The sequence below is a fragment of the Colossoma macropomum genome, unplaced genomic scaffold (assembly GCF_904425465.1).
Source record: "Colossoma macropomum unplaced genomic scaffold, Colossoma_macropomum, whole genome shotgun sequence".
Lineage (NCBI taxonomy): Eukaryota > Metazoa > Chordata > Actinopteri > Characiformes > Serrasalmidae > Colossoma > Colossoma macropomum.
The window spans coordinates 14,007,054-14,033,667 of record NW_023494798.1 but is presented as its reverse complement, the minus strand read 5'-3'; the positions used below and the strand labels follow the sequence as shown (position 1 = coordinate 14,033,667).

General features: G+C 40.6%; 1 long non-coding RNA gene across 1 annotated transcript; it reads left to right on the top strand.

The window, feature by feature from the left end:
* Positions 1 to 1,053: 1,053 nt before the first annotated feature.
* On the top strand, positions 1,054 to 26,597 carry LOC118817785. The gene is made up of 4 exons (XR_005008051.1): positions 1,054 to 1,466; positions 23,156 to 23,276; positions 23,791 to 24,507; positions 26,368 to 26,597. It is a non-coding gene; the product is annotated as an uncharacterized LOC118817785 (long non-coding RNA).
* Positions 26,598 to 26,614: the final 17 nt, after the last annotated feature.

Sequence of the window (26,614 nt, the reverse complement as noted above, 5' to 3'; positions counted from 1 at the left end):
AAGGAGTAATATTTCGAGGATAAAGTGGGCTAACTGAAGGGGGGCTGCCATAAGGCGTTGGGGTCTCGGTTGCTGTACTGGCACGCCGGAGTACCACTCACTCCTGTCTCTTTGTGGATCAGTTATTTTGATTATCATTCTCATCGTCCGCGAATTTTTTTCTCGAAATAGTACGACTTTTTTCTCTAAATATTACGACTCTATTCTCGAAGTCTCATATTCTTATTTTTATTAACAGTGGCCCTAAAACGCCTTCGTATCGTCCACACGATGGCGCCCTTGTACGTGTAAATAATCTCTCATGGTATTCAGGAGGGTGGTGGTAAGCAAACGACTGACATCTTGCCCTGCTGGCTGTGGACCACCAGTGGAAAATGGACTTTTTCCCATCGCATTACCGACTGAATTAGGCCACCGTCTTTCCACGCAAACACATGTAAAGCAACAAAACCGAACTGCTGACCTTCATCTACATTATTTACAGGGATGTAAACCGTTGTTCTACATTAAAATAGGAGCCCGAGGTGGCTTCGCTCTGAACAGCGCTCACACACAACACCGTGGAGATGTTTCACAAAGCGGTTAGCTTCAATCCCCAAGCCAAGCCTGTCCAACAGGGGAAGATGTAACTCAGCATTTCTATTGGACAATTATTTTGTCTGTTGTTTGGTTTATTAGAAAACTCCGCTTTGTTTTATACCATCATGTGTGTAAATGTGAACGCATGCCTGGAATTTACCACCAAATTCACGTCGTGAGCGAAATCAGTGCCGTATCATCACAGAGCTCAGTGGTCTCTCATAAAGACCCTCTGTGCACAGTGCATTATGGGAGTTGTTGTTTCAAAACAATGTATGCATAGTTTGCTGTTTTCATGTCTGCGAAATGTTCGAAACGTCCTGCTGTGGAGATGTAGAATTAGGGACATTTTAGGGATCCTCTCGGTTTAACTGTGTTCATTTGAATAAGGGCTTGGTGAAGGTCGACGGTGGAGTGAGCAGTAAAGAACTACATTTCCCAGCATCCTCCTGGGTGAGTTTGGGGAATGCAGGGTGAGGGTATCTTTTTTCGGGGGTGTTCTAAAGCAGTGCTGCCTAAAAAATTCAGGCAGTATTTTCGCCACGCAGGGAGTCCACGCCGCGTTACAGGCCGCCACACACAAACCGATAGCTCGTCAGGAGACAGCAGAGCGGACAGGAGAGCAGAAATCTCCATCACATCTGGACGCGGCGGCTACGTAGACGCTGTACTGGACACGAAACCTCGCCTACCAGCTGAGGATCCATGTGAATATTCATATGGCAGCTGAGTGCTGCTCATGTAGCTTCAGATTCAGAATGAAACAGAAGCGTTCACACGGCTGAGAGATGATGGGCTGCTTTGATTTGCAGCTGGGTCGGTGCTGTATTTGATATTTGAAGAAAAAGAGGAAAGAAGAGTTTTGCATGCTTGATACGATTTGCAAGGTAAGGAGTTGGCTTCATATGATTGATATGAAATGAATTCGTGTCCAGTGTTCGCGCTGGTTCACACTGCAAACTTGTGTAACATGTGCTACATCACTGATTCCCCTGCGGTCATTATTCGTATTTCTGTGGACGTTTGCATTAAGGTCGTGGTTCTGAACGGGGAGCTTTTCTGTGCACTGTGTGTCCAGGATGCAGTCCTCCATGGAAAAGGCTCTGCCTTCCCCTTTGTATCCCCCCTGTGTAATTTATGTGGGGGTCTCAGGCCCTGAACTCCTGCCGGTGTGCCAGCGTTGCTAAGAGACAGCGGGGCTGCAGCACAGGACAGGGGGGATTTGCATGGGGCTGAAGTGGAGGGCTTCTTCATGGTCACCCATTTCTGTGCACTCTTCTCTCTGTCTTCTTCTTTCTTTTGTTTTTTTCTTCCTTTTTGTCTTTCTATCTTTCTTTCTTTCTTTTCTCCCACCCCATTCTCCTCTGCTTCCTTTTCTTCGTTTTCTTTACTTTTCTCATTCTCCTCTCTCTCTCTCTCTCTCTCTCTATTCCCCTCTGCTTCCCCATCCTTTTTTGTTTTCCTTCTCTTCCCCCTCTCTCAGTCTCTTTCTTTCTCTCTCTCTCTCTCTCTCTCAATCTCTCCGTATTCCCCTCCTCTTCCCTGTCTTCACTTTTTGTTTTCGTTCTCTTTTTCTCCCCCCTCAATCTCTCTCTCTCTGTCTCTCTCTCTCTCTCAGTCTCTCTTCCTCTCTCTCTCTCTATTCCCCTCTGCCTCCCCCTTCTCTTTTTCCTTTCATTCTTTTTTTCTTGCCTCTATTTCTCTTGTTGTCTCTCTTCTGCTCTTTATTCATTTTTTCCACTCTCTTATTGTATAACTCACATACAGACCAGCGCAAATTCATTTTGACCATTTTGCCATTGTCTACATTTCAAATGCAGAACCTGGCCAGACACCTCATATTCTGTAAATATTCAAATGATCCAGCTGTTCTAAACTACAGGTTTATGATAGGCCGTGTGAAACACCTGTAGACTGAAATGATGCTTCAGACGAAACAGTTTTAAGAGGTTTTTCCAATGTTTATCCTCTCATCAGTTAGATGAATATCATTTAGATAAGCTTGTTTCTCAAGGGACCGGCTCTGTACCTTGATATTAATCTCAGTTGCTGTTTCCCGTGGAGCATTCAGTGTCAGCCCTTTCGTGCGTGAGAAATCTGACATCGTGATTTGTGTATTCTGGTATTCTCATGTCTGTCATCACAATGTCATATCATAATTCAGATGACAAAGTAGCATTTGAAAAGTGTTGATTAGTTTCTCAGATTCCTCCTTAGAATGTGGGTTAGGTTGCAGTGCTGTGTAAAAGAAGACTACTTTCTGCAAGACTGCTGTGTCCTCTCACGTTTCATTACAGTGTCACATTCTGTTGAGTGGAAAATTGCATTTGGTTTATCTTTAGTTTATCTAACAGAATGAGTTTCCCATTACACATTAAGAGTAATATTCACTCAGTTATTCCTGTACTATCTTGTGTAAATCCTTAGCACAGCTGGAAGGCCAGGTTTCGGTACTGCAACAACAAAACAAAATATTTCATTTTGTCAGCATCAGGGGTTCTAGATTGTTTCCACTGAAATGGATCAGTTTCTAAATATTCCATGACCTTTCCTCACTATATTGAGATGTAGCACGCACAGCCTCGAAGGAAGTTGCTGATAGTAGATTCAGAATTAAATTTTTGTATTCACAGCCTCCTGAAAAGCCAGCTGCTGTTGAGAAGGTAGTGCACTTCCTTCCAAATGTAAAGGAAAGACCATCGACTGGCACATAAAGCATCCCTGCATTGTGGAGATAAATCACCATTGATTGTATCTGAAGTACATTTGTCTTTACCTAATTAGTTACACCCATTCTCAGTGATATAAAGTAAAATGGAAATCGCTATTGGGATTAATTGCATGACTCGGGTGATGCAGACCTCTTTCAGCCCACGATTTGTTAAGATAAATGAGATAGAGAGTGGACACATGTAGTCAAACTGAATCTGCGTTGACCCACCGAGCTAAGGGCCAGGCTCAAGTGGAGCGTTCTGCTGGAGGACCGTACCCACAGAGTGGAATATCTCCCAAAGGCATAACAGAGGACCATCTATTTCCTGCCACTCTGCTGGGAAATTATGCACAATGCATGTAATGTGGCACTGTGCTGAAACCATGTTATGAATAAATCAGTACAATGAATATTAGCCACTCAGGCAGCTGTATGTATCTGGAACTGTATTCATGAAAAAAAAAAACTAGTGGAAAGGGTAAAAATAGGATTTTTGCTGTTCAGAATGAACATTTGCCAGTTCTATTTGACTGAGGTTCATCAACTCTTTCTGTAACTAGGCTAATGCAGCACCTGGGGAGTAGAAAGTGGCAACAGAAGTCCTGCAGACTTAACTAGGTTAACTCTTCTCACAAATGCAGGGTGCTGTCAAGGAGCCACATATGAGAGCTCATAAATAGGTTACTCTACAGGGTACATTCTTCTATCAGGGACTCAAATAGGCTAGCTCACAGAATGGTTCAACAGCAGGGTTACCAGAGATCCATTTTTCTCAGGTTAAGCAGCTCTGGCCAGAGCCTTTGCTTTTTACAGGTCATTTTAGTGGCAATATTTTCATTGCACGTGGACCTTAATGTCAGTGAAATGTCAAATAGGGCGCATCATGCCGCAGAGAAGTGTATGTAGGTCTGTCTATTTGTGTTCGAGTGCATGTCCTTACACATTCACTGGGCTACTGTGCCTAAACTGGCTCCCAGACCCAAACAGATGGGAGACTGTTTCTTGGCAAAGACATTCATCACGTCAACTTGCAGAAAATTTGATAGTGTTGTACAATCAAGCTTTTGATCCCATCAGTAAGTTTGTCCTCACCAGGAAAATCTGGTATGAGCTCTACTCAGACAGGGGTTGGAACGCAGTAGACCACTCGCACGCACGCTCATTTTAGGTGATTAAGAGGGCGCAGTGAGATAGGATGCAGGACAACTCTGGCTATTTCACCTCATTTGTTAATTGTGTTGTAATCCAAAGTAAAAGCCTTGCAGACACGTTGTTTTTAGGGGTGCATAATGGGAAACAGCCTGGATCAGAATTGTGTGATATTCGTTCCTATAGTACAGTTGGCAGTTGACTGACGTACTTTTGATTTAGTCAATCTGTGTTCCAATTTTATGATGTTAACTAGGGGACACCAGTCTAATCCTCAAAGGGCCAGTGGGGCTGTTATTCCAATCAAGCAGAAGCACATCTGATTCCACTTGTTTAATGTATGGTAGGGTAGTATAATGTTAATATGGTACTCCACAGTGTTTAAAAATGGTAACAGTATTTCAAAATCTTCACTTTGTCAAATTTCTGTTCAATGTCTGTCTAGTAAACAACAAAACAAGCATATTCCACCCAGTTATATTTTGTGGGGTGAGGTATGTCACTGATTGGTGGTGACACGGGCTGATAGAGTGAAGAGGAGAAGAAAACAGCTAGCGCTAGCCAGGAGTTGACCAAACTAGTTGATTCACATCCAACATGCGTTCCCATCTGAAGTGGGATGCTGTTGACCTCAAAGGTTTCTTCTCCACTCCAGTGCCTAATGGAGCTGTATTGTGGTGCGTATGTTTTCTGATAGATTGAGGCCAAGGAAGAAAAACTACGTACAACAGTGACTCAATGACTGCTAACAGCTACACACACCACAGAACATATTTGATTTGGGCTGTCACTCCAACACCAGTCACTGAACACTCTCAGATATGTGGTGTGTGGCACTGATTGGATCTCTAGCCTGCTAGCTAAGCTGACTTTAATTTAGTCAGCTTTCTGTCCTCCAGCAAAAGTTGTTAGACTTCAGAACACCAAAAGCAACATAAACATAGAACCAATCAGCAAACTGTTACGCCCCAGCGGTAATACTATATACTGCAGTAATATTGGGAATTTGAAGGTTTGAAAGTTTGAAGATATGTAAAAACAATCTTAGTTCAGTCAAACAATTGAACAGTTATATGAAGTGTGTTCCTGCTTGGCTGGAAGGAAAACCTGCAGCCACACTGGCCCTTTGTGAATAACACTGGTGACCCCTGACGAAAACAATGTGAGGCAGCTAAGTACACGCATGCTGCATTAGAATGCTGTTGCTGTACCTCTGGCCACTTCATTTAAAGTCTGCTGGGCCTACCCATCAACCTGTGTTTTTTGTAATGTGTTTGTTTTATCTGCAAGGAGCAAATCTTACTGTTTTTGTTTCCTGTTGCTTTCAGAAACACTTTGGCTAATAAATATGGGGCAAAAATCTGAATCAGGTCTGACCACAAAAATGCATGGTCGCTGCACCCCTCGTTATTTGTTTCCTCTCAGCATTGAATTCTGAATCCTGGGAACTGCAGGTGCTAATCTCCATCAGAGCCATGTGCTGTTAAGTCTGTGAATTGGCCGTTAAATGTGTCAGCATGGGGGGATCATATAGCGACGGCTTTTCTAGTGCCCTGATGCCCCAGTGCCCCTGGTTTCCTCCGGATCGATGGGCTCTGCGACAGGCGCTGGCACCTGGCCCCAATCCAAGAGGATCTAAGAGATTTCCTACTGCATAAAAGGGCAGCCAGAGACTTTGATGAGAGATAGTCCTTTAGACCAAGCACAAGCAATAAAGCATATACTGAACAGAGGAGCACTGTAGGAGTGGCCTATAGGAAAGTGGAGGAAGGAACAGGCTGTGCACAAAGCAGAACAGAGAGTAGAAAGTAGAGAGGAAGAGGGAGAACTAGAGATGTGCTATGACAGGCTTGGACACAGGCCTAATTGCGTGATATGCCAGAAGGGAACATTGTAAGACTTTAGTAACTCTGGCAACTTTCACACAAGGTCAATTAAATCAGAAGCTGAAGCACACTGGTGGAGAATTACTGTAGGTAGTTAAGATGCTACTTCTGTGAACACTCTGCTTCCTCTAGACCCGTAATGATTATGCTGCATTATTTATTTGAACAGTCAGAATAATTTTGAATCCGTAAAACATTTTACAACTTGCAGTTTCTTCTCATCGGTAACTCGAGTGTCTAGTGAGCCATGCACTCGTCCTGTCTTTGTGCGATCAATGGCAGTTAGAGTGTCCAGCTCTCTGAATAGTGATGGACACACACATACTCCCACACACACGCACAAAGTCCAGCAGTCTTTGGTCTCTGAGAAGGGATGGGGTGCTGAGTCAGACCCTTGGCCAGCTGCAGCTGTTAAAAGCTCTGGGAGCAGGCAGCAGATTTCTTGGGAGCCTATTTATGTGAGGATAAGCAGCAGCGACTTTCCTGCCATTAGTGGAGTGCTTCACATGAGCTTTAGTACAGAGTGATTTGAGTTTTCTGAAACCGTTTTAGTCTGAATCATCTTGTTTTGTAAATAAGACAATTCCACACTGCCGTTCAGTTAATTAGATATACAGTACAGTTCATCAATAACTAGGGGCAAATGATTTAGGACCATAACTAATGGTGATTCTTCTGACCAGCATTGATATTGCGATTAAAGTGCGGTAACACTTCATAATAAACAGCAGAATAATTATGTAATAGTTTATTAATGACTGCTAATTACTAAACTGAACACATGCATTAATAAATGGTAACATCTTAATTATTACTTATTGTCATACAAATCAGTAATTATTTTGATTTGTAGAAACCAAATCATTCATTATATTAGTTATTTGAAATCTATAAGTCAAATTATATAAAATTGTAATTTGAAATATTTAGCATTTTCTAGTTTGCTAGTCAATAATTCAGTTATTTTGCATAACTACAAAGTAACTGTCTATGTATGGATTCAAATGATTTAGTCCTTATTTACTTTATTGTTTTGTGATGTATAAATTTTTCCTTGTTTCTTAGTTCAACATAAGTTTATCATCATTAATATATATTTTTCTAAGGCGTTGATGATTGTTAATTGACCCCATTATAAGGTTTTGACTTTCTAATTTATGTAGGTATATTGTGTTACTTATTACACAGAAATGTATTATATAATACTAAAATTATTTCTATGTAGTTAATAAGTGAAGTAGTAGCACTTATTTATATAAAAAGAACAATTATACAATTATTAATCGTCATTAACAAATTTTTAGATAATGATAAAGTTACAATTTATAGGGGCCTGTTATTATAAAGTGTCACTCGATTATTAATATTATATGAATTAAGCGCATAATTTTTTTATCATCTTTAACACCTAATGTAGTGTTATTTCCCCACTTAAAACTTGTTGAGTAATGTAAGATATAATTAACATTGCAGTTTCTTTATTTGAAAATTATAAATTTCAAATTGTGATTTAAAAATTTTGTAAATTGTGATATAAAAAGGATTAATCATTCTGTTCTGTAATAAACAAGATAATGTGACATTCCATTGTTGTTTTGCCTCTGTATTCCAGCACAATGAATTTGAAGTAAAACTGATAATGAGGCTAAAGCGCAAAATTTAATATCTAATTTGAGGATATTTACTCATACATTGAATGAACAGCAGAGGAATCACAGCTCTTTTTGTGCATACAGTACTCACATTGCAAAGGGCTGTAATTAATTAAATAAAATGATCATGTTTAATACTTAGTTGCAAAAACACTGCATCAGTGTCTGCCTGAAGTTTGCGACCCATAGACCTTATGGGAATCTTTTCCGGCATTTTCAAGGTCACTGTCAGCACCTGCTCATTTCAGGGACTTCTTGACTTCAGTCTTGTTCTCACTAAGTGAAATGCTCTATGGGGGCCAGTTTGGATCATAAATTTGGCCTGTCAAGAGCAATCTACTTTTTGGCCCTGAAAAACTCCAAGTTGGTTTAGTAGATGCTTTGGATCGTTGCCCTGCTGCAAGGCGAAGCACTATCCACCATTTGTCTGGATCTGAGTGGGTGAGCTGCTTCTGTGCACCCCAGAATTCATCCTGCGGCTGTCATCTCATCATCAAGTGAGCCAGTTCTACTGGCAGCAAAAGTTTTACAGATAAATCTTTGGAACATGAGCGCGCACTTTCCTTATCCATCACTGTGTAGTGCAGGTTAATCTTTGTCTCATCTGTCCATAAGTCCTAATGCCGTTGTGTAAGCTTTTTGATGTGTTCAGTAGCAAACCTTAACCTAGCCTTGCTGTTCTTAAAGCTTAACATCTTAAACCCTCTGATGTAAAGCTGCTGTGTTCTTATTTTTGTGATATAACATCTGCTGCTACACAGGGGTGAACCAAGGCCAGGTTTTACTGGGGTTTTACTGTTTTTTTACTGTTAGTATAATCCAAACATGAGTATATTTCCATATAACCCACCAGTAATTGTTTAACTCTAGTGCATGTCCTTCATGATATTTTTTCTTAGAAGCTTAACTTTACCTTATATCAGGTTATATCACCCTAACCTTAACCAAAAACAACAAAACATTCAAATTCTGCATGTTGCAGTCAACACTACTTTTAACTGATTGTTGTAAATGAATCTAGATCACTATCTATCCTAAACATTTTCATTATTTGATTGAACACCAGAGGTTCTCCCCACACAAGAACAGTTTATTTGCAGCTTAAACCTAAGCAATAATAACATTTCTATGGAAAGCTCTGTCTGAAGATGCAAGAAGTCTTGGTGTGATTCTGGATGACCAGTTATCGTTCTCAGCTCATATTGCGATCCTAACCCAGTCATGCAGGTTTCTGCTGTACAACATCTGGAGGATCCAACCCTTTCTCTCTCGAGAGAGAGAGAGAGAGAGGCCACCCAGGTGCTAGTTCAGTCTCTTGTCATCTCGAGCTTTGACTACTGCAGCTCACTCTTGGCTGGTCTTCCTATGCGAGCCATCAGGCCCCTGCAACTCATCCAGAATGCAGGAGCACAGCTTGTGCCTAAGTTCACTCATGTCACTCTACTGCTGCACTCCATTCACTGGCTTCCTGTAGCTGCATGTATCAGATTTAAAACCCTAATGCTTGCCTACAAAGCCAAAAATGGACCAGCCGTCAGGATGGTATTTCAGATGGACCGTCAGAAATACTAAACTCTCTCTTTCATCATGTGATCTAGACTGTCAGAAGCATAATAAGTGGAGTAAGTATAGGTTTGAGAAAGGGTCCGTTGTGGCTTGCAGCACCTTTCATACGGCCACATGATATTTGTATTGTGACCACTAAAGCATCCCAGTATGTCCCAGACAACATTTGAAGGAACTGCTAATCAACTGAGTCATCACAGCAAGTATGAAAGCAGCCATGTAGCTTCTTTCTTCGTCTCCTCTCCCTTTTGTTTATTAATTGTATCAGTGGTCCATTGGATCTAAACATTGTAACAGCACATACATTTACATGGTACATGTTTGTCTAACAGCAAATGCAGTGAGATACTGATTTAAATGTGTGTCCTGAACTCGTATAATAAGAGGTCAGTGGAGACACATTCAAGACCCATAGAAATGTCAGGTGTACACAGCTATACGTCACACTGTCTGCTTGCTATCAGATCACTTGAGATGGATGTTAAATGGGAATTCCATTGATTTTTCAACATGTCTGTATAATTAAATTGTTAAGATGTAACCAAAATAGTTCAGACTGGTTTGATGTGAAATGCTCCATTCCAGAAGAACATACAGAGTCTGATTTTTTTTTCACAATGGTGATGATAGGAACCAGACGTCCAAAGTGTTTATTGTCTCTAAAAGCTACATCACAGAAATAAGATTATTTGTATGATTACATGATGATTACAAATGGAGATATTGTTTTACAATACATTTGCGATAAGGTTTTGGCCTAAAACATATTTTTTCAAGCTCTTTTATGGCAGAGACGTACATGCTGGGCATAGTAAGGCAAAATAGTCCCCAAAGAAAACTTAAAAACTGTGACATGATTTTACCATCCTCAACATTGCATATAAAAACTCACATTTGTAGGTTTATTGGTGTGGCTAGATTTGTGTTGTAGTCATCGTAACCCAAGATTCCTGTTACCACCACTGTAAAGAGTCTGCAGGTTTCCCTCACTGCCCACTTTCACATTAGACTGACTTCGTTTACATTGCAACAGCTGAATTGTTGGGTAGTTACCACATCATAACTAAGATTAAAACTTGTCATGAAAAATGTCATAATTTCTGTGATGCCATATGCCCCAAAAGACCTCACACTGAATTGTAAGTCAAATAGATTTAATTAAAAAGAAAATACATATGTATTAAGAAAAAAAAAATAAGAAAATGTTTTTCAGGATTACAGGACCATGAAAAAAGATACATAATAGAATGGATAAAAATAAAGAAAAGTGAACAAAAAAAAGTTATCATGTTAACACAAACACACATGTCACACGTAAAGGCTTAACTGAGACAAAGTCTGAAGAGAGAAATCATCAGGCTGAAAATCTAAGAGGAGAGAGAGGTGGGGGTGACTACCCCTAGATGTCTTCTGCCTTGTAACACAGACTTGGTCAAAGCAGTTATACCTTATTTTATGATTAGGTATTATATGTAAATCAGACAGTCTACATGTACAATTGCTGATTCATCATTACGGACTATTTTAATACAGGCTTGGATTGGCTCAGAAACAAAACTGAACACTGTCATTGGTGAGATTCAGTCAACAAAAATAGAGTCTTTTGTTTGCATCCTATTGACGTCAGCAAGAGTCACTTTCAGTCAGGCCCAAGGCCTTGAAGGTTCCTGATTGGTCGCCTTTCACTCATATGATGATGCAAAAACCCGTTTCCAGCTCCTGAACCACAAGCTGCTGCCAGGTTTAGTAGGATTGATTTGAGATGGGCATAAACAAGTCCTAATCTCATGTCGCAGTGTCCTTCTCAAGAATATATCACAAGCCTCTCAGAGACACAAAAGCTAAGGAACTGTTATTCCTAGATGTAAAGAATATATGTTTCAGCAAAATATTCTATATTAAAAAGATTCAAATTTGATTACAGGAGATGATCTGTCTCCCTTCAGAATTAGCAGGAAATTCTGAAAGATTGGTGGAATTCCCCTTTAATGCAAGGTATGTACAAGGCTAAAAACTGTGTCACTGTCCAATGATTTATGGTCAGCACCCACTGTGCAAGCGCAGGTGAATGAATATTCTGTTTTCCCTTGCACAGTTTATACAAGCATACGAGTAATCAATCTATCCCTAAGATACAAGTACAGTTATTTTCTGTTTCAAAGTTTTGGCGAGTATTCAACAGTTTTTCCTGGCTGAGCCATCAAGACCAGCGTTGTAGGAGTACTACAGTTCGCTTTCATGACTTCTAGCTGTGGATTTCTCACACGCTCTTCTGAGACCTGCCACGGTGCTCGGCTCGGATATGGCTGACTCAGAAGGTCTGACGGGTGCCTCCTAGCTACCTCCCCACTGGTTAGCTTTAGCCCGGTCTGCAGGAAGACTCATGCTGAGGGGTCAGCGGCCCTGAGCATATGACTCAGTGTGAGGAGCGTGGGTAACCAGTTACCCATAGGTCTCTGCTCATTGCTCCAGCCCTTTACCCTTATAGCTGACTCAGTGTATCACAGGGCACCAGTTCAAACATAAACATGTGATGCGCATTGAGTCAGGGATTACAAAGCTATAGCAGTGCTCGATTAACCTTAAACAGTGACGTCATGTTTCTCTCTTAACTTTCACACAAGAGATTTCTAAACGCAAAAATGAATAATGAGTAAAATAAATTACAAGGTTTAAAAGCTTTGGGACCCGTATACTATATTTTTCTTGTATATTACGTTTTTCCTGAGGTCCTTTTATGTTTGTGAGAGTTCATGTACCGAATACAGTCATCATTAATTTTTACACAATCATTTTTCAACCTCTCATTACCCTTTGGAACAGAGGTTGCCAACCTTTTGCAATTCACAGCCCACAAAACCGATCTCAAAAGCTTCCGTGGCCCACAAGATTTGACTGACCTGATCATTTAAAATGCAAACAAATAACAGCATAATCAGTGAATCCTATTAAATTTTGCTTGACTGTATAGTATAACGCAACATAAACACCAACAAATGCCAAACAAACTTTTCTGACCCACTTAATGAGATGGCTAATGTTTGGCTCAGTAGTCTGGCTCAGTAGTCTGGCTCAGGTTGATAAGATTAAAGCTTCATCTGACAAGACTTCTTAGCATAGCACAGCACAGAGCAGTGGTTACTTGTTTTCAGTTCTGTAAAACTTTGCACTAGGTACTCATTTCTTGGTGGGGAGACATGGTGGTCATTTTACTTGTAGATGGCCCAGCTTTCCTTTTGAAAGACTTATACATAACCGTTTATCTGTTGGATGGATAAATTCCATACGATCGAAAAGAAAAACGTTTTAGGTTGGCATGCATTGGAAATAAACATAGCTAACATTTTGCATATGTTTGTCATATTTAGAATTACATTTGGTCAAATGCGTGTTTATTCTTATATTATCACATTGTTGTTATTATAACACTGGTTATTGGTCCAGCCTATGGTTTTCTCTGTGGTTATTTATGGTTGCGAGAGCTGAAATATAAACAAGTGACAGAAAAAATGTTGATGCCATTGAACTTTGGTGTCGGTGATGATTTTGAGAGTCTCAAAGAAGCTATTCAGAAGCCTGAAGACACTAACAGAAGACAAGATATTCTGGAGAAACGCCATCTATATGGTCATCAGAAGTCTGAATTGACTTGACAGCACTAATAAATGTCTATATAACAATTTTTTGCAGTTAAAAAAGTCTTAATCCCCCCTAGCAGTACCACAGTGGCCCACTGTGGGGCACAAAGCTGAAAACCTAAATTCTTTAGAATTTAACAGGTGTTTTTTTGTTACTGTGCCTTTAGAATGATGTATGTCGGTGGCTGCTCTGTATTGTGCCTTATTCAAAAAGTAATCCAGGCTGAACTTCATTGTGAAGGGGTGGGGCTAAACTGCTGTGAGCAGAATAGGCAGATGTATGACTATGTGCTGGTTTTCATGGCATCACAAAATCACTGAAATCGAATCATGCTTTTTCTGTTTAGTTTTCATTTATGGACCATTTATGTTTCAGAATATTAACACTGTTTATGTGCCATACGAAACTCTTATTGCGAAAGGAAAATGTTGTATTGTATTTGGATAATGTTAATGTACATAATAGGACAAAAAACAGCACTATAAATAAACCATTTTGTTCCAAAATCAGATAAACATTTTTTTTTCTTACATGATATATGTTGTTGGCAATGGGTCTATATTATAACTAATACAACTTTTGTCAGGGACTGATGTTTTTTAACTAAATGTGTTATATCACACATTTCTCTCTTCCTTTTTTCCGCTATAAATCACTAACTCAACTTCTGTCGCCTGATATTTACAAAATCTTATATTCCCAACATCTGGAGCATATTCAATAACACTATATGCAGAAATTTAAATCAGACTGGCTTAATTATTGCGTTTCATTATCACGTCTCGACTGTGTTTTAGAATGTATCTCTGCTGTGCACAGCGTCCAAGTCCCTGCCTTACTGCAGGGTAGCTGGTGGCTGCTGGCCGTGTTCTTTTCACTGATGAGTACAAATGCCGTTTTTTGGGTTTTTTTCCAAACCTTTTTATTTATTTATTTATTTTTTTTATGCTCATTTGAATTCCTACAGCGTGCTGAGGGCTTTAATTGTGGGATGAAGAGGTGCTAATCCTTGTTGCTTTTGTTAGTTAGAGACGGACCCACACCTCTCCAGCACAGCTCAGAACAAAAGCTCCACCTGCTTCCAAACCCACTACACCCACTCATCTCCAAAAAAAAAGTCCTGAAAAATAGAGCATAAATATTTGCTGTACCTTCCTCCTGCGTATGTGTCTGTGTGTTTATATATATATATATATAACACATAAACATATTAGAGTGCTGAATTGGAGGGCTTGCAGTATAGTCCCTGTGAGAGGCCTCTAACAAGCAATAATGCATCCAGCTTTAAAGGGTTTAATCCATTAAACATGAAATTAGATTAGGCCTTTGGGCCCAGCCGTTGAAAATGACTGTTTTATGATTAGATTAATCCGCTGCAGTGCGAGTGTGCGTGCTGTGGCACTGTGTCTGCAGAGTTAACTCTAAATCCACTGGACAGGCACCGTATGCCTGCCCTCTCTTAGACCCCTTTGGAAAAGCCTGCTTGGGTCTAACTTATTCTTTCAGGCTGATCTTGGATGAAGAATATCCTCTCCAAATCCCTACTTTAGGGGGAGAATATTTAAGATTTTGTTAAAGGGGAATTTTGCCGATGTAGCCATTTTCTAAAATGACCAGTAAATGTACACACATCTTCTGAACTTTTATATGTATGTTTTATATTTCTTAGGATACTTTGTTGCCTTACAGCTCCTTTTATGTACCTGCGCACTATGACTGGATTTAAAAAATAATACGCTTTCAGCAAATACTTCATCTCAAAACTACTCTGAAACAATGTCACGAGCATCATGCAGTGTATCTGTAATCATTTCATGTAATATGTTTCTGTGATGTAGCTTTACAGGCATTAAGCTCTTTTGCCATCTGGTTCCTATCACCACCTCTGTGAATAATTCTGACTTGCTAAGTTTCTCAAGAGCAGATCATTTCATATCAAAGCACTTTGAGTGACTTTACATCTTAATGATTTAATTATGCAGAAATTTAGAAAGGTCGGTGGAATTCTCCTTTTTTGTGCAGTTAAACACTTTTAAATAAACTGAATAAAAGATTACTATGAAAAAAAAGACTGAATAAAGGTCCTTCTTGAGAAGCCTCTTCCTGTGTACTGCGACAGCACTCCAAACAGCTGTTCTACATTTCAAATTAGTTGTTAGGGGCAGAGAGATGAATATTTCTTTCCACTGTCTAGTTTTTAAAAGGTCTGTTTGGAGTACAAGGGCAAAATACAGAAAGTGAATAAGCTGAAAACTGAAAAGACCGCAGGGTTCCTGCTCAATTTAATGTAGCAAAACATTTTCAAAAGCTCCAGATCTTTAAAGGTGGAGGAGCTCAGACGAGTGTTATAGGGCAGCCCGGCAGTAGCCAGTGGGAATGGCTGATGGCTCTCCTCTCCCTATTACATCTCCATGGCAGCTAGCTGTTATTTTTGATTGCCACGACGACGCTTACACCCACTCCCCAGTGTTTTATTCACCCTTTCACGCAGGTACATGGGTCAGACCCGCAAAACAGGGAGGGAGCGACGGAAAAGTGCTTTTATAACTGTGTGGGAGGCTGTGAAAAGAAGCATTCTGTATGTGTGTGTGTTTGGGTGAATGTGTGTCTAACGGTGGAATAAGATGTTGACGCATTTGCTGTTAAAATACCAACCTCAATTTCCAGAATGTTGGGACAGTATGTGAAACACAAATATAAACAGACAGCCGTGATTTGTAAATCTTAAAAACGAAACTTTAAACGAAAACAGTACAAAGACAAGATGTTTAATGTTATACATTATCAACTTCATTTGTTTTGTAGTTAGACATTTATTGTGAGATGTATGGCTGCAACACATTCCAATAAAGTTGGGACAGGACCAATTTAAGACTAGGAACATTTGTGAAATGTTCAGAAAACATCTTAACATCACCTCTAAACAAGTGATGCAGTCATGCTTGAGTGTACACGAAGCATCCAGGAAAGGCCTGCTTAGTCATGCAATTGTAATTAGTCAATTGTATGTTAGCATTTCTCATGCAGATATGAGCCAGCAGCTTGAGGTAATGTTCACATCACCCATCAGAATGGGGGAAAAAGGTGATTTTGACCTTGCCGTGATTGTTGGTGCCTGACAGGCTAGTTTGAGCATTTGTGTAACTGCTGATCTCCTGGGATTTGCACACACAGCAGCCTCTAGAGTTTACTCAGAATGGTGCAATAAAGAAACATCCAGCGAGCAGAAGTTCTGTGGATGGAAACGCCTGGTAGATGAGAGAGATCAACGGAGAATTGCCAGACTGGTTCAAGGCTGCAGTACCTCAATCATTCTGTACAAATGTGGTGAGTAGATAATCATTTCAGTTGCACAGCACACCTTAAGGCGGATGGGCTACAACAGCAGAAGACGATATTAAGTTCCACTTCTGTCAACCAAGAACAGAAAGCTGAGGCTGCAGTGGGCACCAAAACTGGACAGTTGAAGCCTGGAAAAACGTATCCTGTTCTGTTGACTCTTGATTTCAGCTGAGGCATAGATGATAGGGTCAGGATTTGGCACCAACAGCATGAATACTTGGACCCAACCTGTCTTGCGTCAACAGTCCAGGCTGGTGGATCCCACAGCATATTTAAGTATTGTTGCTGACCTTGTGTATCTTACGTTGTGCAATTTACCATCTTGTAATATCACATTTCAGAATGATAATGCACCTTGTCACAAAGAAAAAGTAGTCTAAAACTGCTTTCATGAGTATGACCATGAGTTGAATGTTCTTCATTGGCCTTCCCACCACATTTGACCCCATAGAACACCTTTGGGATATGGCAGAACAGGAGATTAACAACATGAAAGTGCACCTGAAAAATCTGCATGATGCAATCACGTCAACATGGACCAGAATCTCAAAGGATTGCCCAGTATTAGTGCAGTGTTCCTGTAAGTTAACACATTGTCTACAGAGAGCACATCAGCAAAACATGGCATTTGACTGGGATTGTCCAACGTTTTGCATACAACAGTACTGTCTCAACTTGTGTAGAATTAGAAGTGCTTTTGACTATGTATGAGACTTTGTATGTTTTTGACTATTTATTTGTGTGTGAGACAAAAAACATACAGACACACTTACTTGTTTGCCAAGATGCCAAAGTTATAGCCAGACAGACGGACAGCTGTGGGAGTGCCATGAACAGAGCCAAGCTGAGCTCTGTTTGTGTGTTTTCGTGTGTTTGTGTGTTGGCTGTTGTCATTAGATTTGTTGACCGGAGCCAAATCAATCCCATCTCCTGTTGTTTGTGCATCTCGCACTCTGCTTGCTGGAAGCGGCAGGCGCGGCCAAACCAATTCGCCCAAGCGCCTCGCGGGCTGGCGGCTTTGTAAACGCAGAGACTGCTGCCTCCAGTAATTGGATGAGGTGTGCAGAATGTGGTGATTGATTTTTAGAAGATGAGGCTGGAATATGAATGGTGCACCGTAGATGCGTTAGTTGGTTAGTCTGACGGCTGCTATGAGGAGGATTTCACATGATGTCCTCATTTTCTGCAGTGGTGGGTGTCAAACCCAGCATGTAGTGTTACATACAGGGCAAAACTGTTGGACTTCCCTGCGGAGGCTGTGATGTGAAGCGGTGGTCCTGTGATTTCACATGCAGTGCACATGCTAAGTGCAAACTGCACATGGGTTAAATGCATGATGTGAAGCTTCTTATACCGTGTCTCCCTCCCTCTCTCTGCCTTACCGTGTCTAATAATGCATGTGCATCTCGAGGATGAGCAGCAGCTTTAAGGAGGAAAAAATAACCCCCAAAGCCCGATGTGTAGGCTAAAGCTTGCTGCTGGAGAAAATGTAATCTGGAATTCATTTTTCTAATTGGGAACAAAGGAGGGCATTATCCGAGCTTTAGCGGCTCACCCACGCATGCAATCACAGTGGCATGGTTTAATCTGGAACAGCAGCAGCAGCAGCAGCTTCAGCAGCAGCGTTTGGAGCTTGCCACTGGCCAGCTGAGCCACCTGTTTGGCTGACCCTTCGCCACACTCCTGCGGGCCATCCTGCACTGGACTGTGGGCACCTCTGTGATAAAGAGGCAAGATGGTCTTATCTGCTGTCCCTTTAGAATTATGCAGGTTTGCATTGTTCTGGTGGACGAGTCACATCCAGAAGTAGAGTGTTGTGTAATGATGGGATAGTAACCAGTTTTAATGATATACTGAGATACAAAAGCCTGTAATTTCAAATGGTAATAATTCAGATAACTAGGGAGCCACCAATCATGATCTTTTGTGTCTGATTCTGATTTCTTTATAGCCAACCTGGGGCTGATTTATTTATTTATTATGGACAATTTTTATTAGTCTTTTTTAATACAAAGCTCACACTGTGTGAGCTAAATAAACACAAGAAACATACCAGCACATTTCCAGTACTTCCTAAAAGTTGCAATATTTGTGCAAACACATTAAATTGATCATTTTTCAGCTTCAGGGAAAAAAGCAGAAAGCAAAAAAGCAGAAACAGTAGACTACATATCATTTTTTCAGTATGTAGTGTGTCCACCTTTTACCTTTATTGCACCCTCCATTTTTTCTGAAGGCTTAATTTCAGCTCTTCATAGAAATCTGCAGGCATATTTTTCTACACTTATAGAGTTCAGTCTTAGAAGTTGGTTTCATTTTCTGCTTATCAAATACATTCAGTGATATTGAGGTCTGGACTCATTCCATTGCTCTGACAACATCAGCAGCTTCTTTGAAAATGTTGTTCTGTTTTGTCTACTTCCTCTTCTCAGTAAAAGCTCCTTACCACTACATATCCATTTTTTTTCAGATCTGAAGCAAGAGCAGAGCTTGATTTTCTCCTATCCCTGTATATATATTTTATTTTATTTTATTTTATTAACTCTGGTTGTGAAAATTCTTGTTTTTTGCCTTGTTGTCTAATGACTTTCCCTTAAGCAAGTGGATTATCTTACGTCCCCTCAGAAATACCTCCTGAAAATTGAATAACTTAATGTCTGTAAAATGAATAACATAATGGAAGTCAAATAAATAAAGGGTGGTCTCTGACTTTTGCACAGTAATGCAGATAATATTATTTGCTCTTTAATGGTCCAAGCCGAAATTTTAGAGTTGTAAATGAAAAATCAGTTGCCTGTTTAAATAGGCGCTACATTGAAAGTGAGAGCTGACTGCCTCATGTTGAGTCATACAAATTGGTCGATTGCTTGTTTGGAGCAAAAATCGTCTGATTTTGATTGTGTTTTGATTGATTTATTTATGCAGCCTTATTTTAAGTACTATGACTCAGTAATTACACTACTGTTCAAAGGGTTGGCATCATTTGTCATATTAATAAGTCATTTACTAACTCATTCAGTATAGACAAGAAAACAACAAGGTTAAATAGTAAGAAATATTGACTATTTAATAAACTGTAGTTTTCTATTTGTAGTCATTTCTTGTCACAAATTTGCTATGAATAGCTGTTTGATCAGTGAGGTTCACTTACTGCTTTTCGAATGTGAGTCATTCTGGATGTACGGTTCATTCTCAATGCTCTCCAGCTTTCTGAATCATTATGGAATCATCTGCAGCTCCATTCATCATCAAAAATGTCAGTTTTCACAGCTTTTTACAAACTGTTTGAAACTTTTATAACATTAGTATCATCTTAGAATCATTTTCTATATGCAGCTGCAACCAAATCAGTTTTATATTATTGAAAACAATGATTCCAAACTTTTGAGCAATAGTGTACATGGACTACGATGCAAACTGGCTGTTCTTAAGCTGTAGAAGTGTGTAATTGGATCCTGGCAGGTCCAGACCATTTAAGATGAATGCTTATAGAAATTTAAATAGATTTTTGGTGTTAATAAAGCTTTATTAGTGGTGATAATTCTGATCACTTACATCATTGAAAATCTTCATTCCATCCGTCTCTAGTAGTGAGTGTAGTTCGTATTGGTGTTGTGTTTTTCAAAGTTAAGACTCTGGATGTGGAAAGGACACTGGTGTGTGTCTACTGGGTGTGGCTGTTTTCATTCTGTTTTATGATTTAGAGCCCTTTCCCAAAATGCATTGCTTCAGTCGATTTCTGCTCAAGGACTAGAGGACTACTTTTGTTTGATCGGACATCCAATCTCTCCATGTCGTCCACGTCTTTTTCCCAGCAACGTTCTGATGTAACCCAGTCTCAGTTCAGAACTATTATCTATTGAACTGCATGGATCTGGCCTTCACAGTAACCATGGTAACCTGAGGTAGTCACTGGTGTAATTAAAGAGGGTTTTTCTTTTTTTTTTGCCTGGTGCGATACAGTAACAGTTCCAGCGTTGAAATGGATCTCCAAGACCTTTTGTGAACGCACTAGAAGACGCATCTGTAGTATTTTATGTCGAGGAGGTGATGTGAGAAGATGTGGATACAGTGTTATTGTTGCCCCTTTGAGGGGTAGGAGGGTGGGGGGGCTGTGCACACATACGAGAGTGTTTTTCTCAGGCATACTGGTACAAAAGACCTGAAAAGAGGTTAAAAGCAAAAGTGCAAAAAAGGGCAGAGCTGCCAGCATTTTAATGTTTAGGCTTTTGTCATCCTTTTGTTCTTTGAGTACTTTGATTTTTAAAAGGATTCTTTTTTTTTCAGCCTGAGGAAACATTTTCTCGGGGTTTGTTTTGCCGCTGGAAAGAACCATGTACAAGTATTCCTGTGCGGTAATATGTGAGAGGGAATACTGATAGAGCTTTTTTTTCCTAGATACCTTGCTGTGATGCTCCACATCTTTTCTGGATGACACACGCAGAACATATGTCTCCTTTCCTCAGAGAGCTTCTGTCACCAGAGAACCCCAAAGATAGAAGCACTCCCACTGTACTGACCTGAGTGAGAGAGAGAGAGAGAGACAGACATAGAGAGAAGCAGTGGTTGAAAATGGAAAGTCAGTGCGAAAAAAAAACAGAAAATAAAAGGTTTGGGAATTGAGATGAGAGATGAGGGGAAAATGCAGAGAGACAGGCATGGGAACGAGGGCTGGTGGGCTACAGCAGGAGAGGGGCTTCAGGTTCGATTACGAGGCAGGAATTGCGTCTCAGCCTAAACGTTCAACAAATAGGGAAGAGTCAGATGGTGAATCCTCAATTAGAGGGCGAGATGGGCTGATGTGAGGAGGTCGCTGTCGTTGTCATGCCGTGACGCGCCCCCTCCTCGCTGTTTCTCACAGAGAGATCATTTCTCAGCACAAAATGAACTCATAATTCACAGCAGGTAGGACTCTTCAGAACACAGGAGACGAGGAGCTTTCGCTTTGATGAATTCTCTTTATGGGAGTTCGTTATGGGCAGCATATTAAACGGGCGGTCGTCTCAGTGCAGTTGGAGCGCCTCGAATGAGTGGAGCTGTGTTTCATAACTAAATGAAATTGTCACTCTGAGGCGTCGTGTGCTTTGTCTCTTCTGTTTAGCAATTAAGGTGCAGCTTGAATCCTTTAAAGTCTAGAGTTATTTTTATCTTATTATTGTTTTTCCTATATTTAACTGTAATAATATAATTACATGGTTCGTTTCATGGTTACATTAGTTACCTTTGCAGTACTGTGCAAAAGTCAGAGACCACCTATCAATCACTTAATTTCCAATCAAAATGGTCATTAAGTACAAGTTATTCAAAAGAGGCTGGTCATGTCTTACTTTTGATGCAGCACTTTCTTAAATAGGCATCTGATTTTTCATTGGGTCAGTTTGGCCCATTAAAAAGCAAATAATGTTATTTGTAGTACTGTGCAGAAATCAGAGACCACCCATTATTTATTTCATTTCCAGTCAAAACAACCATTAAGTACATTAATCCAGAGGAAAGTCAAAGGAAAATGAGCGAATAAAAATTGGGTGTTCAAAAACTGTTAACACAAAATTGGACTCCTAATAAATGTGGAAGACCTGGTAGACCACCCAAACTTACCATCAGATAAACAGTACCTAAAGCTTTCCTTTTTGAGAGAGAGTGGAAAATCAAGCTCCGCTCTTGCTTTAGATGTGAAAAAATCCACAGGTGTCTCTGTCCATCCTTCCACTGTGAGAAGACAACTCAACACTATGAGTCTGGAAGGATGTGTAGCTGACAAGAAGCTGTTACTGAGAAAAGGAAACAGACAAATAAAGAAGAACTGCAAGTCAAACAAAGAAGCTGTTGGTGTTTTCAGAACAATGGACTGACTACCCCCAAGTCCAGACCTCAGCATCACTGAATGTGTTTGGGATTACTTGGTCTGTGAGGAGAAGAAACAACCATCCTCAAAGACTGAACTTTGGAAGTGTGGAAAAATATCCCTGCAGATTTCTTTGAAAAACTAAAATCAAGTCTCCTGAAAAGAATGGAAGCCATAATAAAGGCGAAGGTTAAACACACTAAAAACTGAAAAATCTGCTATTATGTTTAGTTGCTGTGTAATTCTCTGTTAAATATATGTTTTCTGCTTTATTTTTAATGCTGAGTAAGTTGTACTTATTTGCTGTTTTGACTGGAAATGAAGTAAATTATGAGTCATCTTTGACTTTTTACAGTTTTCTTTTCTTTTTTCTTTTCCAATTTTCTTCCCTATTTAGACATATCCAATTCCACCCTCTAGTTAGGACTCCCCCTGATCACACGATACAACCAGCGCTGCAGCGTCACTGCATCTTTTTGAACTGCTGCTAACACAACATAATTGGACAGCTGAACACATGAAGGCAGTTTTGTCTTTTTTTATGTTTTGCTGTCGAACAATTACAAAACATTTTTTAATTCTGCAAAACAAAATTGTGCACATAATAATAATAATAACTTTTCATCAAATTTAAAGCATAATAGAACATCTCCTTTTCTTAATGTTTAGAATCATTGTGTCTCTGCTTGTTTCATTGATCTCTGGGTGCTTTGTTATCCATTTCAAAAGGTTAACTCACTTTTTCTACTCTCTCCAATCCCCATCTTCTCCACCCTTACCATAGGATAAGTGTCTGAAGACCAGCAGCATCCAGACATCTACAACACTCTTGTAATTATCTGATCTGGAATCAGACCTGAACAAGTGCACCGGGCAGATCAGAGCGATTGGAGAGACTGTAACAGGTAGGAAGCGGGGGAGATTTTGGATGTACTAAGGGGAGACTGGCGGCCAGAGGACGTTCGGAGGGCTGGCAGGGAGAGGGCAGAGAGGGTGGGTGGACAGCAGCACCATGGAGATTACAGATTAGGAGATTAAGGGACAACAGCAGAGCAGGGCACATCGCCTTGTCAAAATTGGAGCTTCCAGCAAACCCAATGCAGCCTTAAGGACTGTCAGTGTGAAACTGGTAGGGGACGGCGAGCGACACATGTCCCTATGTTTTGATGCTCGATAGCTGCAGTAACAGAAGGAGGTGAGCTGGAGTGATGAGATTTTTTTTGTTGTGTCTTTTTTTTCTTTTTTAATCCAGTCCCTGCTCCTTGCAGGTCATTCCTTCATAAGCTGTTTTGAGGAGGTTCTCTGTCAAGATCCTTCAAATCCCCTTTGTGTGTTTAAGTCTTTAGGGCTTTATGACTTTGATTGCTTTTGTTGGTTCACGTCTTTGTCATTAAATAGTTTTTTTTCTCTTCGTGGCAGAGAGAACTCCATAGGCCACCCACACTAGGAACTGCTCGTCCAGCCCGGAATGTCCAGAGAGCCTCACTTTCTGGCAGACAGCCCGAGTGTGGACCTGTTGCAGACGGAGACCGGTTTATTGCCTGCTGTGCCAGCAGTGAGGCACACACTCGGTTCCCGTGAGCTGACCGCCATCACACACACCGCACTGCAGTAACCTGCGTGCAGCTGTCACTCGGGTCACTGCAGCGACCGCCGGCCAGCAGGAAAGGACAGCCATGCCTCTGAGTCTGGGCAAGTCTGGACTGGAATTGCACTGATGCAAGGAGAGAGGGGAGGGTAGTGGAAAAGAGAGAAAGGGAAAGTCCAGGATGACTTTTCAGTACAAGTCTGCAGGAAAACTCCACCCTTTTCCTCCAAAGACTGCTGGCCTTTACCCCAACACGGCGGCTCACTAGAATAAGAGCGAGCAGGATTACTCTGCCGAGGAGTGCGCACTCACATGCTTGGAGAGAATTCTGCACGAAACATGTGGATGACAGCCTTTGCTCGGCCGGCACTGAAATGTCAAAAACGCTGAGGGGTATTTCCTACAGCCGTCGCTGCAGGGAAAATCAGACAGCTAACACTCGCACCCACGCGCACAAAGCACACTGACTGACTGGGTTTTGCAACAAGCTGGACAGGTGTGCGTGTTTGAGTGGAGCCAGGAGAGGATGAGAGGCAGACGCTTTTGAGGTGAGTGCGACAAGAGGACACAACTTTATACATGCAGCGCCTGTTGTACTTTGAAAGTACCACGAGGCAGGTTTATGTAATATGAAACAGCAATGTAAAGTCAATAAAAATGAAAAAGAAATGTATGTAAACATTGAGAGACAGAAAATAAAAGAATTAGGATTGAAAAAAAATCAAATGTGATGACAAGTTTATTACATTTTTTTGTAATTCATTTGAAAATGCCAGCTCCTTTACATTTTGTGAACATTTCATAGAAATGCTCCAAAATGGCTTACTATAAACTCTTAAAGTAACACATAGATGGGTGACAAATTAAAGAAAAAATCTGAATAAATGAGTGAAGCACGAGTACAGATGCTTCCAGAGAGATGTACTGCAAGATACAATTAAACAGTTATCATGCTCTGTGGCATTCATAAAAATTCTGAGCAGGCCCAGTTGACCTTGATTTTGCTTCAAGATGGCCAGAGGTAAAGATCTAAATGACTTTGAATTAGGACTCTGCATTAGCTTCAGTCACAGGTACTGCTCAACTGAGTAGTATTGTAACAGTGAATAAAGTGACTGGAAATTGGCTGGAAATTGTGGTCAAAAGTGCACATTCAGTGACCAACTGTTGACTGAGTGACTGAGACTGTCAGGTCAGTGGTGCAAACATAATAGGGACCAGTTTACAGAGATGTGCATCTTTAGCCATATTCTCCACAAGTGGGTGAGTGCATGTGTGAATGGAGCAGAACAGGTCTAAAGGGTTGACCATAGTGAGGAGGGCTGGTGGCTCTCTCATACTGCGGGGCAGGGGTGGCACCACACCTTTAAAAGTGGTGGTAAAACTTATTTTTTCTGAGAAACGAAAGAAACAAAAAAAAGAGTGCAGCTGGGCCCTGACTCACTAAAACTACCTTTCACGTCATGCTAATGTCTCTCTAAACCTATTCGTGAACAGTCAGTGTTTGTTTTAATCCTGCAATTAACTGGGTTTAGCCTCAGATGGCAAACTTTGCTAGCTAACATCCTAAACAACATCTGGCTGTTTTCATACCCTGTTTATTTTCTGATGTCCGCTCTGAAGTTTTGTGATATTGTATCTTTTTCATTTGGTTTAGGTGGTTTCACACCGCAATGGCTAAAACTGTAATTTAAAAATTGAAAAAACATTGGTCCACATTACATGGTGCAGGTGTTCATTTATTGGTCAGAAATTTTGCAGGGATAGAAGCACAGTTATTCTTACATTACTCTCACATTTTTCACCATAAAAATAAAATAAAGATGCATTCTGTCTGTGTATGTCACAATCAAAGCAATCTGACTGATCACCTATGTCCAAAAATTCTGTCCTGGGAGGAGTGGTCTCTACCAGGATGACGATGTCCCAGTCCAAGTATGAGAAAAAAATGATTTGAATGAAAATTATATAGATGATAGGCCAAGGCCTTCGCAGTTACCAGATCTTAAACTAGTGCAGATTTTGGACCGACGCATTAAACGCTGCTCTACGATTATAGAAAACACAGAGTGAATATCTTTAGGAAGAACAGCGTTTTATCCCTCACTTCCAGAGACTTGTGCAATATCTGTCAATGTGCATTGAAGCTGTTCTGGCGGCTTGTGGTGGCCCAATACTTTTCCTAAGACTCTTTAGGTAGTTTTTTTGCTTTAATTTGTCACCCACCAGTTATTTTTGTAAATTTTGTTATATTTTGTTATGACAACAAGAATATACAAATTGCTACACACAAAAAAAATAAATATTCAAAAAAGAGCCTGTATTCAGACATCTTCACAGTATCTGCATTTGATCTACATTTCTGGTTCCATAATTTCTACATGCAAATACCTTTTCTCCTGTTGTAGATTTTTGGACTGGAGCTCGAGGCGCACCCCTGCTGGAGAGAGAGAGAGAGAGAGAGAGAGAGAAAGAGAGGGCGGGCAATCAGCAGTGGAAGCTGACACTGTTGATGTGAACCACAGACAGAGAGAGAGAGAGAGAGAGCGAGACAGCGCCACTTCCCACCCTCAAGCTGTTTGTGTGCGTGTGTGTGTCGGCTGGCTCCGAGGGCACAGTGGCAGGGGCCGGTGCATGGCAGTGGGGGGGCAGAGT